The 17,223-nt window shown below is 37.1% G+C and overlaps 1 non-coding gene and 1 pseudogene across 1 annotated transcript; both read right to left on the reverse strand.

Moving 5' to 3' along the window:
- Positions 1 to 2,158: 2,158 nt before the first annotated feature.
- On the reverse strand, positions 2,159 to 2,265 carry LOC125472868. Its single transcript, XR_007254792.1, has one exon. It is a non-coding gene; the product is annotated as a small nucleolar RNA R71 (small nucleolar RNA).
- An 11,336-nt stretch (positions 2,266 to 13,601) lies between these two features.
- On the reverse strand, positions 13,602 to 14,456 carry LOC125472860 (annotated as a pseudogene).
- Between the last annotated feature and the right edge of the window lie 2,767 nt (positions 14,457 to 17,223).

Consider the following 17,223-nt stretch of genomic DNA (forward strand, 5'->3'; position numbering starts at 1 on the left):
ACTGATAGCAAACCATCGTCTCGCTTAACACCTCCAACTTGACGTGGGTTTATATCAAACTAGTGACACTTTAACAGGATAACTTGACACCGGTCTTTGTAAAGCAATTGCACAACCCTTGTTAGTTTTCCATAGAAATCAATGTCTGCAATGTCACCCCCATATCTTGAGGCTGATAACTCATACATTTCATACATTTATACCATCCATTCCTAGTCCCTTTGTGATATTTTTGAGTTAAACTAGTTGTATTTTACCCTCTTTTGTGTTAGTGTGCAGCTAATCGTATTTTAGAGCTCAGTTGAGGACAAATAAGGCAAAATGGTGCTAAAAATGGAGAATTGAATAAGGATGCTGATGTACACAAAGAATTAAAAGTGGAAACTGAATATGGTGATGAATATGGCTCTTTATAAGACCAATAATAGCAAAAAAAACATGGGAATTAAATGCCCAATTACTGGGATGTATTGGCAATATGTAACAGCTCTTTAACATCATAAAACCTAGCCTTTCAGCCACCATACACCTTTTATTCTGAGCAAATTTCACAACTTCATTCACTATTTTTCCCTCTTTTCATCCACACTCAAAACTCCACCCATTCTATACTCTCCAACATCATCGAAGACTCATCTCGACAGGCTGTCCTCGGAGAAGTTCAACATCAGAATTGCTTCAAGGGTTTCCTCTTTCTTTGATTTATTTTCACTCATGTTGTGTATTTCCAATTTCATCTCTGTGAACATGATGTGTAACTAAATTCATAGCTAGGGATTTCGATGTAGCCTAGCACAATTGATCCATGTTTTTATGTTAAAATATTCAATTCATCAATCTGTCTCTTGTTTCATTCACTGAATCTTTTGTTAAATTTGTTTGTTAATTTTAATGATTGATCACCATTAGGATTTCTTACAGATCATTTGATCAATATTATACTAAACATCATGCTTAATCTTGGTAGACATATGAATGAATGAAGAGAATGCTATGCAAACATCCTGCTATGTATTTCTTTTGGTTCTTTAACGTTTACTTGCATGCTAAAGACTCTTAATTTGGAATCGAAGTTGAACATCCCAATTAGGTTGTAGATTAGGAGAATTTGATCAAGACCATACATCATACGGCTGATCATATATATGTAAAACGAACTCTAGAAACAGGTTGGTAATTGAATACGATTTAACTTTATGAACATGGAATTGGTTTTGTAATGGTGAACTCGAAATCCCTGGACCCATCCTCAGCGTTTCTCAATCAACATATCATTCGTTGTTACATTTTTCTTGTATTTTTAGTTATTCTCATTAACAGCACACAACCTACATTTAATTTGTTATTTTCATTGTTTGGTTAGGGTTCTTTCAAGGCTAGTAATTTATAGAGGTCTAATCAGTCCCTGTGGTTCGACACCCTTACTTGTGCCATTATACTAACCATATATTGCACTCGGAAGGAACATAACAAAGTTATGGCGCCGTTGCCGGGGACTGATTTCAGCCCCCTATAATTGCTTGTTCTTCAAACCCTATTTATTTTCATTTTCAGTTTAGATTTCTAAATTTCATTTGTGTTCTTTCTATTTCTCAGGTAGTATATGTCCAACAAACTTGCTAAGATAGGCCAAAAACTTGAACGTATAAAGAGCAACACTTTTGAGAACTGTTTATCAACTAATGCTTAAATTAACCGTGAAGATGAGGACGATCAATCTTCTAGATCAGCGAGTGTAGGTGCTTATTCTGAGCACTCTAATTCAGACAGAGAAGAAGAGATAGCTGACAATAATGATGACAATTAAGCTTTGGAGGATTATGCTCAACCGATTATACCAAATTCACCTTCATGCATCTTACTGCCTCTTGAAGCTAGAAATTATTATCTCAAATCTTCACATTTTCACATGCTTCCTTCTTTTTATGGTTTACCTAATGAAGATCCGTTAGCCTATATTAAATAATTCTATAATGTTGTGAGTGGTTTACCTTTGCAGGGAGTGAATGAAGCAAATCTGAGGATGAGGGTCTTTCCGTACACATTGAAAGATAAGGCTAAGGGTTGGCTAATGACTTTAGCACCTGGTTCGCTCACCACTTGGGATGCCGTAGCTAAGAAATTTTTGGAGAAATTTTTCTCTACTCAAAAGACAGCTACTTTGAGAGAGCAAATCTTCAATTTTGCACAACATGATGGAGAACCTTTCAATGAATGTTGGGAGCGCTTCAAAGGCCTTTTGTTGCAATGTCCACATCATAGGTTACCTCCTTACTTACAAATGCAAATTTTTTATGATGGATTAACCCAAACATGTCAATCTACTGTTGAAAATGCAGCAGGTGGAGCTTTGAAGAAAAAGAATGCTCAAGAGTCATATAACATCTATGAGATGTTGGGATCTAATGCTCAACACAAAGATACAAGAGGTAAACGAGTTGGAGTGTATGAAATGAGTTCTAATAATGATCTTGAATTGCAGGTGGCTAGTTTGGAAAAAGGAGCTTGATTCTGTGCTTAATATGGTGCCCAAGATAGCTGAGGTTAGGTTATCCTACTTATCAATGCTCATCTAGTGAGGCTTATCCCAAATTCGTCCAAGAGCAAGTAAATTTCATGAACTCTTACAATCAAAGGCCAAGGAATGACGCATACTTTAATACATATAACCCTAGTTGGAGAGATCATCCCAACCTCTCATGGAAGAATAACAATCAGTTTCAAAATTTCCAACCAAAGTCTGCCACTACACATGAAGATATGGTCAAATTGCTAGCCTAAAACATCGTTCAATTCCAGCAAACTACCAATAGTACTCTCCAACAACATTCGGCTGCTCTAACCAAAATGGAGACATAATTAGGTCAGATTGCAAATGCTTTGAGTCAAAAAGAGGCCGGAAAGTTTCCGAGCCAACCGGTGGTACTTCAAATGAACCAAGAGCAGGCCAAAGTAATTACTACACTTAGAAGTGGTAAGGTTATTAATAATGGAGTTGGCAATGAAGTTACTAATGAATTTGATCATGTGAATGCAGGTGCTACTCAAGAAGAGAATGAGAAACTAAATGGCAAACCAAGCAATGTTACTTCTTCATTTAAAGCACCAAATCTTCACAAGGCTGAAAAACCTTACACTCATCCCATTCCATTTCTTGGAAGACTTGCCAAAAGCAAGCAAGATAAGTCATTTAAAGAAACTTTTGATATTTTAAGTAAAGTGAATGTTAATTTACCTTTGCTCTATGTCATTAGGAATATGCCAGCGTATGGGAAATCTTCAAGGAGCTGAACAACTATAAAAGAAAGTATGGACCTAATGAGAAGGTGATGGTGTCTGAAAATGTGAATGTTATGCTTCAAAGAAAGCTCCCACCAAAACTTAAGGATCTGGGCAGTTTTTCTATCAATATCACCATTGGAGACAAGCTAGTAAAAAAGGCTATGCTCAATTTGGGTGCTAGCATCAATTTAATGCCCCATTCAGTGTACCTTCAATTAGGTTTGGGGGATTTGAAGGCAACAACTATTTCATTGCAACTTGATGATCAATCAGTGAAATATCCAAGAGGTATAGTGGAAGATATCTTAGTTCAAGTTGACAAACTAATGTCACCTGCTGATTTTGTAGTGTTGGATATGGAAGAAGCTCCTATACATGATCGTGAGTTACTTATTTTGCTTGGGAGACTCTTTATGGCTACTGCAAAGACTATCATAGACATGCAAAATGGTCTTCTCACCATGGCCGTGCTAGGAAAAACTGTACAATTCAAAGTGTTTGAATCTCTTTCTCACCCTTCTAGTTTACTTGATACTTGTTCGGTTGATGTGTTTGATTCACTTGTTTTCTCTAAGTTTTTGCAGACACAATCTAATGATCCGTTACAATTTGTTGGTCCTTTAGCAAAACTAAAACTGAAAGCAAACAAAACAAAGAAAAATCTAACCAGACCACTTTCGCTGGCTAAACGATTACACTGAGCATGTGCAACAAGCCTTTAAACCTCTAGGTGTCCCTAGTAGGAGGAGTTGTGTCTTATGAGGGATTACAACGATGACGCCCACAAACATCTATAGACTCGACAAATAAATTGGTTAAAACTTACTTGAAACAAACTAATAAGAACCAATAAATGCTTAGTCATACCATCAAACAAAACACTGCCACTTCAAAGAATCATATCATGTGTGTAGAGTAAAAGTATTACTCCATGACTCATGACTTCAAAAGCGCCATACTCAAATGCCAAAGATAGAATTCGCCTTTAACTCTAATTCTCTCATATTGTCACTCAAATTTTCACTTAGATCCTAAGGTTTTGTCTCTCATCAAACATATATGAGTGAAGTTATTTAAAAGGAATCAAAATTCTCACATATGAAATATGAAATAACAGCATAATTTTCTTGAACAAATCTCATGAAAGGAATCAAATACTAAGAATATGGATAACACACATACTTACCAACACCCATGAATATATCCCCAAAGATCAGCTAGGTCTTTCACAAGGTTGTAATGTAAGGCTTAGGCTAGGGCTAGGAAAGAATGGATAGGAAATACTAGAGCTTGGGACATACCAAAGTGTCTTTGTTGTTAAACTAGCAAGCTCTCGTCCTGAATTGATCTTTGTTGTTTGTTCTTGGCGTCCAAGACACACATGCGATAGTGACAGATTTGGAAATTGCATCTTCTTTATTCATTTTTTTTTTTTTTGAAACTTTTTTCTTTCTTGTCTTGCAATTCCAGCACATGTTACCTCGGTACACGCCACATTCTTGATATAGAGCTCTATCTATCTTTGTCTTCATCACTTTGGTATTCCCCAAACTATAAGGTATGGCTGTAATGGGCTAAGATAGGTAGAGTTTGGTGTGGGTGATGAAAGAACTAGGCTAATAGTGTTTGGCTGCAACAGGAGTGAATGGAGCACACAAAGGGATGGGAATTAGGCCTTTTAGTGGTTAAAACATGCATAGCCTAACATCTTCTCAATGAGTTCATTCATAGCTGATAATAAGCACATGGTATCTTTAACATAGGATTATTCTTAGCATTCAATCAAAGAGAAATAATGAGATCATTTGAAATGAAATTGAAAGAAAAAGATAGGAGCTGAAACACTTTAAACCCTCTCAAAGAAGCAAATAGGCTTAAAATAACTCACTAGGGTAGTCTCCACTATTCTTCTTCAATAATTTGAGTTTGACACTTTAATCACCATAATTCAAGAGTAATAACTTTGTGAACTACAAAAATTATGATATGGAACTTTTCATGACAGCATCATAGTCAGATTGTATACACAGCCATCATATACATTCACATTAGTAAGCAAAAGCAAACTTTAACCAAAATGCAAAAGCAAAAGAAAATTTTCAATTTCCAGAGGTCGAAAAATTTGCCTTCATCCACGTTTGCGCAACGGCCGATCTTTGAAGCATGCCCATCTGGAAACTTTATAGAAGATGGAAACTATAAAAACTCTTTCCTCTTTTCCGGTTTCACCGAAAACAATGTGAGCTTCTTTCTGGCTATGTCTCCGTCCCTCGTCATCCATGAACCTAGCCTAATGCCAATTTTTTCCAGATCAATTCGAGCTTTTATTGTGTCCTTTGTTTTTCTCTCTATGTCCAGTATAGTTCCGACCAGTGTATCAAACACTTTTTTCTCAACATGCATTACATCGATGTTGTATCTCAATTTTAATTTGGACTAGTACGGGAACTTGAACAACCTTGTCTTGTGTGTCCAGTTTAGATGTGTTTCTAGTCTTGTCCTATTTACGGATTTGCCCAATGAAGCAAAATTCAACCGATTCACTAGAGCCAAAATTTCATCACCAAACCATTCTCTGGGTCTTGGCCGAAGCTCTATGCATTGAAGAAGGTTGTCTCGTTCTGATGCCACTCGTGGTCCCATGGTAACCACCTACGATGCCCTAAGTAACAAACTTTTCCGCGTGCCAACTAGACGTCGTGTCTTCTTTGCAAACTGGGCATGCGTAATAGCCCTTAGTGCTCTACCCAAACATCATAGCATACGCAGGAAAATCATTTATAATCCACATCACAGCTGCTCTCAAAGTGAACATCTTCCCGGTACATTTATCATACGTGGGAACACCGTTTTCTCCATAATTCTTTTAGTTCATTGACCAACGGTTGTAAATACACATCAATACACGTGCCCAGATCTTCGATTATCAACAACGACATCATCCTATATTCTTTTTTCATGCACTTCCAGGGTGGCAAATTATACGAAATTGTGAAGATTGGCCAAGTGTTGTGGTTTTGGTTTAGAACCTCGAACGGATTAAACCCGTCTGTCGTAAGTCCCAATCTAACATTCTAGGGCTATTTCCAGGCCTCTCCATCAGCAGGATGTCTTATAACATCATCATCCACTCATCTGTCCTTATGCTACCTCATGCCGCTTGTAGTGTGTGTCGACATATACAATTGCTGCAACTTGGACTTTAGTGGGAAATAACGCATAATTTTTTGTGGAAACTTCTTTCTTCATTCATAGAGGTCATTTTAAACCGTGACTCATTACATACACGGTATTTATCTAACGCTTTATTCTCTTTGTAGAACAAAATGCAATTATTTTTACACGCGTGAATTTTTTCATATCCTAATCCAAGACCACCTTCTTTGCACTTTTATGATCTTTAGGAAGGCAATTGTCCTTTGGAAGCATCCACTTGAAAACCCCCAAAAAGCAATCAAAACACTAGTTCGACATATGAAACTTTGTTTTGCCATGCATCAACTCAACAATGGCCATAAGCACCGAAAATCCTTCGCAACCGGGGTATAATTCTTGCCTGGCACTTTTTAATAGTTTTTCGTATTTTCCGAATGCTTACTGTCCATGGTGGGTGGAATGTCATCTTCTACTTCCACATTCGTATTCGGCTTAGGGTTGGAAAAGCATCATTGATAATGTCCATAATTTGGTCATTTGGCTCCATAACATATTCAACTGTATCCATTGCTTGGGTAATGTGGGAGGATGAAACATATTGTATTTGTTCGCCATGACGATTCCATGTAGTATAGGTTTCAATCATCCCATTTCTGACTAAATGATATTTGAACAGTTTCAAAATATTCAATCATTAAGTTGTTACACTTTCTACAAGGACACCGAATTTGATTTGAACCGTGGTTGTTTACAATTGCAAAATCGATGAACTGATTTATTCCATCCAAATAATCATTAACACATCTGTTAGGATTATGTATCCACTATTTTTCCATTTCACCTGTAAACAAAAAAAAAATTTATGAGGGTTATAACAACTTCATTTATGATATGCCACCTATGCTTCCAATATGGGTTCTATCGCATTTAAGAATGCACAGTTACATGCTGTAATTTACGATTCCAACACATTAGAGTTCAAGTGTGGGAAAATTTCGACAACATCTCCCTACAGTTCTTCAAGTGCATGACGTATATACAAAAAACTACGATGCACCCGAAGAACGCAAACAGATGCTACCACATTTCCCACGTTCAAACTCTAACGCGTGAATCGCAAACTACAACATGTAAATGTGCAATATCAAACTGTCCAAAATTTTGGGACAATTCAAGAATTAATTGGACCGCAGTCATGCTTTCACATCCATTCGTGAAATCCAACTAATTCTCAAATGAGAAACTAAGCTCATATGAACATTGCAAACCATTTTTTGTACATCCATACAAAAATGATTGCATACAAATACATAAACTCACAACACCTATAAGTGGTTTGCAATCTTGTTAAGTTCAATAAAGTGACAAACTTTGCGCGACGAACAAATAGTCACGCAAAACCTTGGGCTTCAACTTTTTGGGCGCCATCCAACTATGCTTTCCCGCGTTTTTTAAACCCATTGCGCGACAAACCATAGTTCGTCACGTTTTTTTTTTTTTTTTTTTACATTCATTTTTCAAAAAACAAACTTTACCATTCACTCTTCAAATTTTTTCAAACCACATACATATTTAATAAATAAGAACTTATTTCATTATACCATTTGTGCATATTTGATTAATATACATATATATTAAAATGCATTCATTTTATTCGTAATAAACATTAACTACATATTTAATCAAAAAATTTCATACTAAAAAAACTTAAATTCATATCTAATTATTAAATAAGCAATAAAATTAAAATAAGAAACCCTATTCTACTCATCCCTGGTAGTTCTGGTTCTTGCTGTAGTACTGCAGCGCGTTCATTATCAAACTTCCACTCTCGGAATCTTGATTGAACATGTTGTCGATAGCCTTCATCAAATTTGGGCCACTTTTGTCAATGTCTCAATTAGGCTGTCATGCAAAAATTAATAAATTAAAATCTCAGTATTATATTATATGTGACAAACATAATTATTATTTAACTAATGAAATTAACATATACAACTAACTCATCAATCATGTGCATCTTTAGCTCCTCGAGGATGGCTCTCCAAGACTCCCAATACGCATCACATTTGGTACGCACCAATGTTCCTACGTCGGACCAAAAGCTGGCGTGCTTATCTGACTTCACAACCCTTATTATTTTGTCAGCAGTGATTCTATAACGGCTCCCACCATAAGTGTGTCGAACCCGTACCGCAACTCGTTTCTTCTTGTCTGTCAACAAAATATATTTTCATTATACTGAAGCTAAATAAAAACTTTATACAAAATGCAAAAATTTCAACGCAAACCTTTTCCAAAACCTTCGCCATCCGTTGTCTTTGACAAACGTGCACCACTGTCGACCATCGTACCAACACTCAAAGAACGAACTGATTATAATCGTCAGAATTGTAAAGCATTTCTGAAACAAAGTGTGAAGAATAAGGAGAGCAGAAGCGTGTATTTATAGGAAGGTTAGGGACTTTGTGCGACGAAGACTTTGTCGAACAAACAACTGCAGTAAATATGGTATTTATTTCTCTGATTTAGATGCACCAAATACGCTGACCTAAAATTGAATGCCAGTTGCGCGATGAAGACTTTGTCGCGCAAGGGGTTTGCACATCAACATCTTTGTCGCGCAAATGTTTTAGCAACGAACTTGATCAATTGTAATTATGAAGTTTACGTAAACATAGATAGATATCTATGTTTACGTAAACTTCATAATTACAAACAAATTTTCAGTTATAATATGTATTCTAAAAATAGTTACTACCTTAAATAAATTGATATTATATTCCATTCAATTAATACATTAAATAATTAATACCTTAAATAAATTGATATTATATTCCATAATATAAACAAATTACAAACAAATTTTCAGTTATAATATATATTCAAAAAATAATTACTACCTTTGTAACATCCCACATTGCCCAGGGGAATGGATCTTGTAAGCCTTATATGTATATTCTCATCTCTATCTAGCACGAGGCCTTTTGGGCAATGTGGGATGTTACAAAGGTAGCGCGCGAAAGCAATCCTAGGATGGGTGACTCACTGGGAAGTTCTCGTGTAAGTTCCCAGAAACAAAACTATGAGGGTGTGGTAGGGGCCTAAAGCGGACAATATCGTGCTACGGTGGAGTCGAGCCCGGGTGTGGTGGGGGCTCGGGCTGGAATGTGACAATTTGGTATCAGAGCCAATCCTTGGCCAGATGTGTGCTGACGAGGACGTCGTGCCCCTAAGAGGGGTGGGTTGTAACATCCCACATCGCCCAAGGGAGTGGATCCTGTAAGTCTTATATGTATATTCCCATCTCTACCTAGCACGAGGCCTTTTGGGAGCCCACTGGCTTCGAGTTCCATAGGAACTTCGAAGTTAAGTGATTAGCGCGTGAAAGCAATCCTAGGATGAGTGACCCACTGGGAAGTTCTCGTGTAAGTTCCCAGAAACAAAACCGTGAGGGTGTGGTAGGGGCCCAAAACGGACAATATCGTGCTACGATGGAGTCGAGCCCGGGTTGTGGTGGGGGTCCGGGCCGGGATGTGACAACCTTAAAAAAATTGATATTATATTCTATTCAATTAATATGTGACAAGCCGTCCATAATTTTACGTTTTTATTAATTTTAAAAGCATGAATTTACGCAAATGCCCTAGAGGCAAGGACTTTGACTTTCGTTGACCATCGTTTAAAGGAACATATGACTTCTTCTTTTAGCGTAACCTTGTAGTACTCGTCACTACGAACACATAGGCGAAAGCCCTTTGCGAGTCCGGATTATAACGGTATAGATACAGACGTTTGAAATTGGTTATTCAAAGTTTAGTTCTAATTAAATTGAACTCCCATCTTGTGGGAATGAAGCCAATCAGCTTTCAGCAAGGAAATAAGGAACCAATCATATTATTTCTTTTAAGGACCAATCAGACAAGGGGAGAAAAGAAAGGACCAATTGGAAGAGGAGAGAGAAGCATCCTTCCCTATTTCATTAGCTCATGCACGCCACCAACCCTGTTCGAACCTCCTATTTTCTAAGGCCGATTCTGGCCAACTCCTGTGGAGTTTTTTGACGCCACCACCACCATCTTAAAGCTCTCATTCCCCTCTAAAAAACCCACCCAAGAACCATCTTGATTAACCACGGTATGTGGCGGTTTGATGCCACGAAAGTCAACAAAAATCAACAGTGCTCCGACCACTCCTTTCAATTTTCCGGCAAATCGGCAAAGTGATAGCCTATGCCACCACTTGGGCCTTGTAGCCCATCATCCCAGGAGAAAATCCCAACCAACCTTGATCCCGTTGGACTATCGTAAACAACGAATCGATGTCAGGAAGCTTTAGGCACCTACCGGATTTGTGGGCAAAATTGACCATCATCCGTTTGCTTTTGGACTTCGTGGCAGGTATGAAAGGGTTTTCTCTCTTTGAGATATTCATTTCTGTGAAATTTGAGAATGTTTAGAAATAGTGGAATTTTCCGGTGAACCGTGGCGGCTAGCGACCGCGTACGGCACTGCGTGAGCTGGGACTCCACCTGACCATCTTAGGCTAATTTGGATGCTCCAATTCTATATTTGACATGAATTTAGTGAAATTACGATGTTTTAATGTAGTTTCGTAGTTGACCACCTAGTTGGCCGTCATAGGGTCCTTGCATGAATTGACATTCCAACTGTTAGATCGTTCCAAAACTTTAGGATATTGTTCTAGAAGCATAATGTGGATCTTTAAAAGTTACGGATCAGAAATCCAAGATACGGATCTTCTGGATCGAGTTATGTAGGGTTATGGACCCTATCGTTGACCTTTAACCGACTGTTGACTTTTGGTCAATGGGTTTCAAATCATTCTAGAACGTCCTTAGGGATGTGTTTTACGTGAATTGCGTATTATATCGATAAGAATTCTGAGATGTGATTTGATAATTGTTCTAGGCGACGATCGTTCGTGACGCCTTGATATTCGTGCTAGGGAGTTGTAGTGCGGACTCCAGGTGAGTGGACAGTTTGTTTTTATACCTATACATAGTTATAGTTTCCATAAATGCAAATTTACTTCATTTTTACGTTTATATTTGCCAAGTATTCGTTATTGTGATATGAATTGTAATAAATGCTGATATATGGATAAGATATAATTGTCATGACATTCATACATATTTGTACATGCTCATCTGCTGCACCCTAGTGTTAGTACTTCACCCAAGGCCAGGGCCAGTCCTTCACGTGTATGTTCACATCAGCACCATTCGCTCACCTTGGATCCAAGTTAGGCGTCAGTCCTATCGTACATATTGCATTAGGCAATTCCAGCTCGTATGTGACCACGCCTCGGCGCCAGTCTTCACGTGATCGTAGTACTAGAGCGTATTGATTACACTCAGTCCTATCGTATAGGTTGCATTATGCAACTCCAACTCGTGTGCTAGCATAAATTGATGAGCAATTGATTATACTTGATTATCACATGATTTTATTACTGTGGCATTTGATATATCATGACTTGGCATATTTCTGGTTATAATGCTATTGTATTATTGTTTACATACTTACGTAGTACGTTTTAAGGAAACTATGCTTATTTTACAGCGAGGGGTTAGTATATTCGAAAATAAAGGTCTTTACAAAACGTTGTTTTGTTCACCCACCCAACTTTGTTTTTCGCCCCTCCAGGTTTAGTAGCTGTGCTTACATGTAAACGAGGATTCTGGCAAATCTCAGTAGATGGTTATCTTTAGTGGTATAACCCTCACCCTAATTACTATATTGTTCTTATGCTTTAACATCAGGTGTGAAATGGGTGCAATCCCTCTCACCCACGCACTCTTTTGTTTAGGCATTTATAGGTTTAAATTTATTCACATTCTTTTTCCACTACACTACACTTTATGGTTTCGTCACCCCCTAGGTGTAGGCCAGCACAACTCAATCCGGAGTCCAAGTGGACTTTCCGGTTCGGGGTGTGTCATAATACATTAATAATTAATACCTTAAATAAATTGATATTATATTCCATTCAATTATTTAAATAACCAAATAGGAATTAAAACCTAATTAAGTCCAAATACATAATTTATATAAAAAAAAAACCTTAAATTTAAACATTGTCATACAAAACATAAATTTAAAACTATTATTTTGATGGTCCTCCATTCCACTAGACTTCATAACGCCACCAATGGTAACCTCCCTTTAACGCATCCTCCATCAACTTCATCAACCGTTCGTTTGTATCATCATCAAGAGTATACTTACACTGTTACACTTATATGCAAATAATTAATTCTAACATATAACAACAAATTTCACAAAAGTAATTATTTATCCATCAACAATGTACTTACTAATAATTCATCCATCACCGCCTTCTTCGCATTCTCGAGCATATCTTTCCAAGAATGCCACTCAGCAGTAGGACAATTATTCCCCATGGCTACAACAATCGCATATGCGAACTCAAAATGCTGCCTCAAATCATTTGGGTCGGCGGTGAGCATGCTTTGATCCTTGTTTTTATCCTCCATCCCAACACGAACAGAATTGTGAAGAATAAGGAAAGCAAAAGCACATATTTATAGGAAGGCTAGGGCCTTTGCACGACAAAGGCTTTGTCGCGCAAAGACCCGCACTAAATACAGTCTAAATTCCTCTTATTCACATGCACTAACTTGTCTAGATCAAAACTGACAACAACTTGTGCGACTAAGCCTTCATCGCACAAGTGTTCCTCTATTTCCCATGCGTCGAATGCTCTGCCCCAAAAAACTGAAGAATCTTTGCGCGACAAAGACTTTGTCGCACATTTATTTTGCACCCAAAAAAAAAACACCCGAGGTTTTCTTACTGGGTTTGCGCGACGAACACATTTTTCTTGTTGTGTAAACACTCTTGCGCAACGATGGATCTCTTGTCGTTGCGCAAAACATCATTGCGCGATGGATTTTGCTTTGTCGTGCAAAATTTGGTCGCACAAATAGTTTTTCCTACTAGATATAACGTTAGGAGAGTAACTTGGATATTTCATGCTCATTTTAGGGATAAAGTAGCAAGAAAAATAGTCTAAGGCGTAAATTGACACTAGGGGGTGTAGGAATAAATTAATTTCAGACTCTCCATTCACGAGATTTGAATTTATGGTCTGTCACTTACTAGTATAGAAGAATACCATTAGATCGTAGTACTAAGTGGCATAAACAAAAACCATTCACGAGATTTGAATTTATGGTTGGTCCTTTCTTTCCCGCCAAAAAATGGTTGTAGCTATTAGTCCAATCACCCTCATCTGGCAAAAGCAAAACCCATGGTTACTCGCTTTGATTGCCACGTGGTGGGCCAGGTTGTCGCCAACGCTGTCTCTGGGGAGGAAACACTGGGTGATGTCAACCTTGTTAAGATCAAGGCCTTCAATTCTTGTTGTGTCAATGAATTTGAGGACGTTGAAGCCGTCTTCGTACTGGGAGGGATACCGATGCTCTGGCGCATGGCAGTAGTTGACTGAGGTGACTACTGCGAGGAGTTCGGTGGCGAGGCATTTGCAGAGGTTATTGTAGGGTTGTGAGTTGGCAGAAAAGAACACGAATCCACTAGATAATGAGTGGTAGTTTGGCGGCAACGTCGGTGGTGGTAGGGATGTAGGGGCAGAACCAGAGGTTAGGGGAAGGGTCCACCATTACGTCGGAGGTTTTGATAGAGTTGTCGGGTTTGTTTGAATGCGGGGCTTTAAAGTCGAAGAGGCTGATAAGATGGCGGTTGACAGTGTCGTTGGAGCGGCAAGTGGTGTCGATGACTACGGGTAACACCAAGCAGATTAAATTTGTAGACCAAATTTGCAAACTAAATAATGTGTCACCGATAAGAAATAATCACGTTAATTAAAATTTAAGTAATAATCTAATCATCAACTTTCATATAATTTAATTACAAAATTTAGAGCATCTCCAAAGAAGATGTCAAATTCAAAACGTCAAATTTCTATTTGATGGCTGACTTGACAATTTGACATATTGTCAATATTTTCCTCATATTCGATATGCCAAATTTATTGTTTCATTTATGTTTTTTATTAAAACAAAAATAATAAAAATTGGGTTGTTGTTGGTTTAAAAATAACTAGCATATGGGCACACACAAAGTGTGTGAGAGATTTTATTTTTTTTTATTTTTTATTTTTTAAATTAGAGATATGTTAGGATTATATGTTTGTGAGACTTTGAAAGAAAAAAAAAAGAAGCAAAATTTGGTTGTATGAAATTATATTTCTGCCCCATATTTCTTATTCATGTTCTGTCTTAATTAGAGGATGAAACTGATAATTTGATAGGATTTTGGTTGACAATGAGTATTTTATTAATTAGTAGAAATAAAATAATACTTAAATATGCTAGCATTTAAGGTATAAGACAAGTAGAATGCCTTTGGAAATAGCAAAAATCATATTTGAAGGCAGCTTCAAATTTAACATCTATTTATCCATGTTAACTTGGCCTTCTCTTTCATGTCAGCTTTGACATCTCAGTTGGAGTAAATGGTACGTCATTTGTTACTGTTATATATTTATGTAACAGTTTCAACATCTCATTTGGTGATGGCTTAGATGTCACAAAAAGCTTTTAATCTTTTTTCCTTCCAAAAAATAGTTATATTGATCTTGGACCAAATACAATGTGATCAATCATGGACGTGACTTTTGTGGAAAAGAAATATGAAAAGAGAAATGATAAACACCTATCATTTTTCTTCTCCTACGCATCATTGTTTAATCTAAAAGAGAGATACTTGAGAGGCTAAAAAATTTGTGTGAAAGTAGGCTCCCAATAGTGGAAAAACTCTCAAAGGTACTATAGTAAAACCTCTATACTGTCATAATGTTAGGACATAACCATTTTATTACTATAAAGAGGTTATTACTTAATAAGTATAGTTTAAAAAATAGGATTTGGCTACCATACTTACATGTATTAATACAATCACCACGAATTATATTTGACTGGCAGATGGTGATTGTATTAAATACGTGTAAATATCCTTAAAAAAACAATTGCATGTAAGTATTGTAGTCAGTCCAAAAGAATATAATTTTTTTTACTTGGTTATCTTTAATGAGAGTTGTATGGATACAAAGAACTATATTAGTAATGTAGCATGCCAATTTTCAGGATGCAACAATGGAAAAAGGCACAACTAGTCTCTAATATCAAAAGTATGCCAAGAAGGTGTAAACATGCTTGAGAAGCTTGAAACATTGTGGCTTCACAAGAAATTGTCCATATTGACGAGATTTTTAGCCTAAATTTAAAAATATAAAACATTGTTACAAACAACTCTTGAAAAATATTTTAATTTATTTAATGGGAACTGTCATTGGCAATCCAAAAATCTCAGTTTGCAATCCTCACAAGTGTATTTTTTTTTAATGTAGAAAGGTTGGAGAGCAAAATGTGTTGGAGTATAAAATGAGAACTTTGGAGTGTAGATAACAATGTCTTATTTTATATTTTTATTTGTGATATTACATATTTTTGAATTTAATAGTAATTATTAACATGTGTAGGCAAGTTTCGTTAAGATGGGAACCTCGAAATTTATAACCTATAACACATAATTAAAAATTAACCCCACTCTAGCAACTAAGCACCCCACTTGTTATACATAGAAGAGTGTGTTGCGTGGTATTGAATTACTAAGAACGGGTATGCTTTGGAGGATAGGAATGGACTAAACACAAAGTTTTGGGTGGATCCATGGGTTCTTAGTGGAGAGCCGTTAATCAACAAAGTTGGTAATGTTAATGATTTGCCTATGAACTCTTGTGTTGCAGATGACATAAAGATAGATAGTGGGACATGAGCAAATTGAGGAATGAGCTTCCAGAAGAGCTAGTGCAAATAATAGCCAGTCATCCAGCTGGTGTTTTGGGTGTTGGCATGGATAAACAAATATGGGGACAAATTGCCAATGGCCTTTTTAGTGTCAAAACACCTTATGAGCTCCTTTTGAAGGCGATGAATGGCCTGATTCTCCGTGGTATTTTATATGGAAGTTGACTTGCCCACCAAAAATTAAAATTTTTATGTGGTTAATTTCCAAAGGAACTTTTAACGAATGAGTAAAGGGCCAAGAGAAATCTGGCTGAATTTCTCTCGTCCTTTATTCTTCGAGACTGCCCAAGAGCAAGGAGTAATTAGGAATTGATGGGAATGCCTAGACCGGTACGACTCTCCTTTAATCTTGATGCTACAGCTTGGTTGTTGGCTAATTTGAAATCCAAGTTAGTATGGTCTGAACAAATTCGGTGGAGCAATGCTTTTATTTCTACTTGTTGAGATATATGGAAATGGAGGAATAAACAACTCTTTGAAGACAACTTCGCAAGGCCGCAATCTCCCAAAGGTGTTATCTTTAAGGTTGCAAATGAGTGGTATGATGCCTATAAGTGTGTATGCTCTAATGTTCCTGAGATGCAAGTGTGTCTCTGGCTTGGGATCCACCTACTGCAGAGAGGGTGAAGCTTAATGCGGACGGTTCTCAGACCAATGCTACTGGAATTATAGGTGCAAGAAGAGTTTTTAGAGACAAGAACGGTGATTGCTTGGTAGGTTCTCTGTCACTTTGGGCAAAAGGTCAGGTGGTTGATGCTGAAATTTTAGGGCTATATTTTGGACTGAAACTTGGAGTTGACAAAGCATTTCAAGATTATAGGTGGAAATGGATTCGGCTCTTGTGGTTAATTTAATTAATAATATGACCGATACGAGCTTTCATCATTTTGCAAATATCATTGATTAGTGCA

This window comes from the organism of the source record quoted next, unplaced genomic scaffold (assembly GCF_019419815.1).
Source record: "Pyrus x bretschneideri cultivar Hongxiangsu unplaced genomic scaffold, Pyrus_bretschneideri_v1 Contig75, whole genome shotgun sequence".
NCBI lineage: Eukaryota > Viridiplantae > Streptophyta > Magnoliopsida > Rosales > Rosaceae > Pyrus > Pyrus x bretschneideri.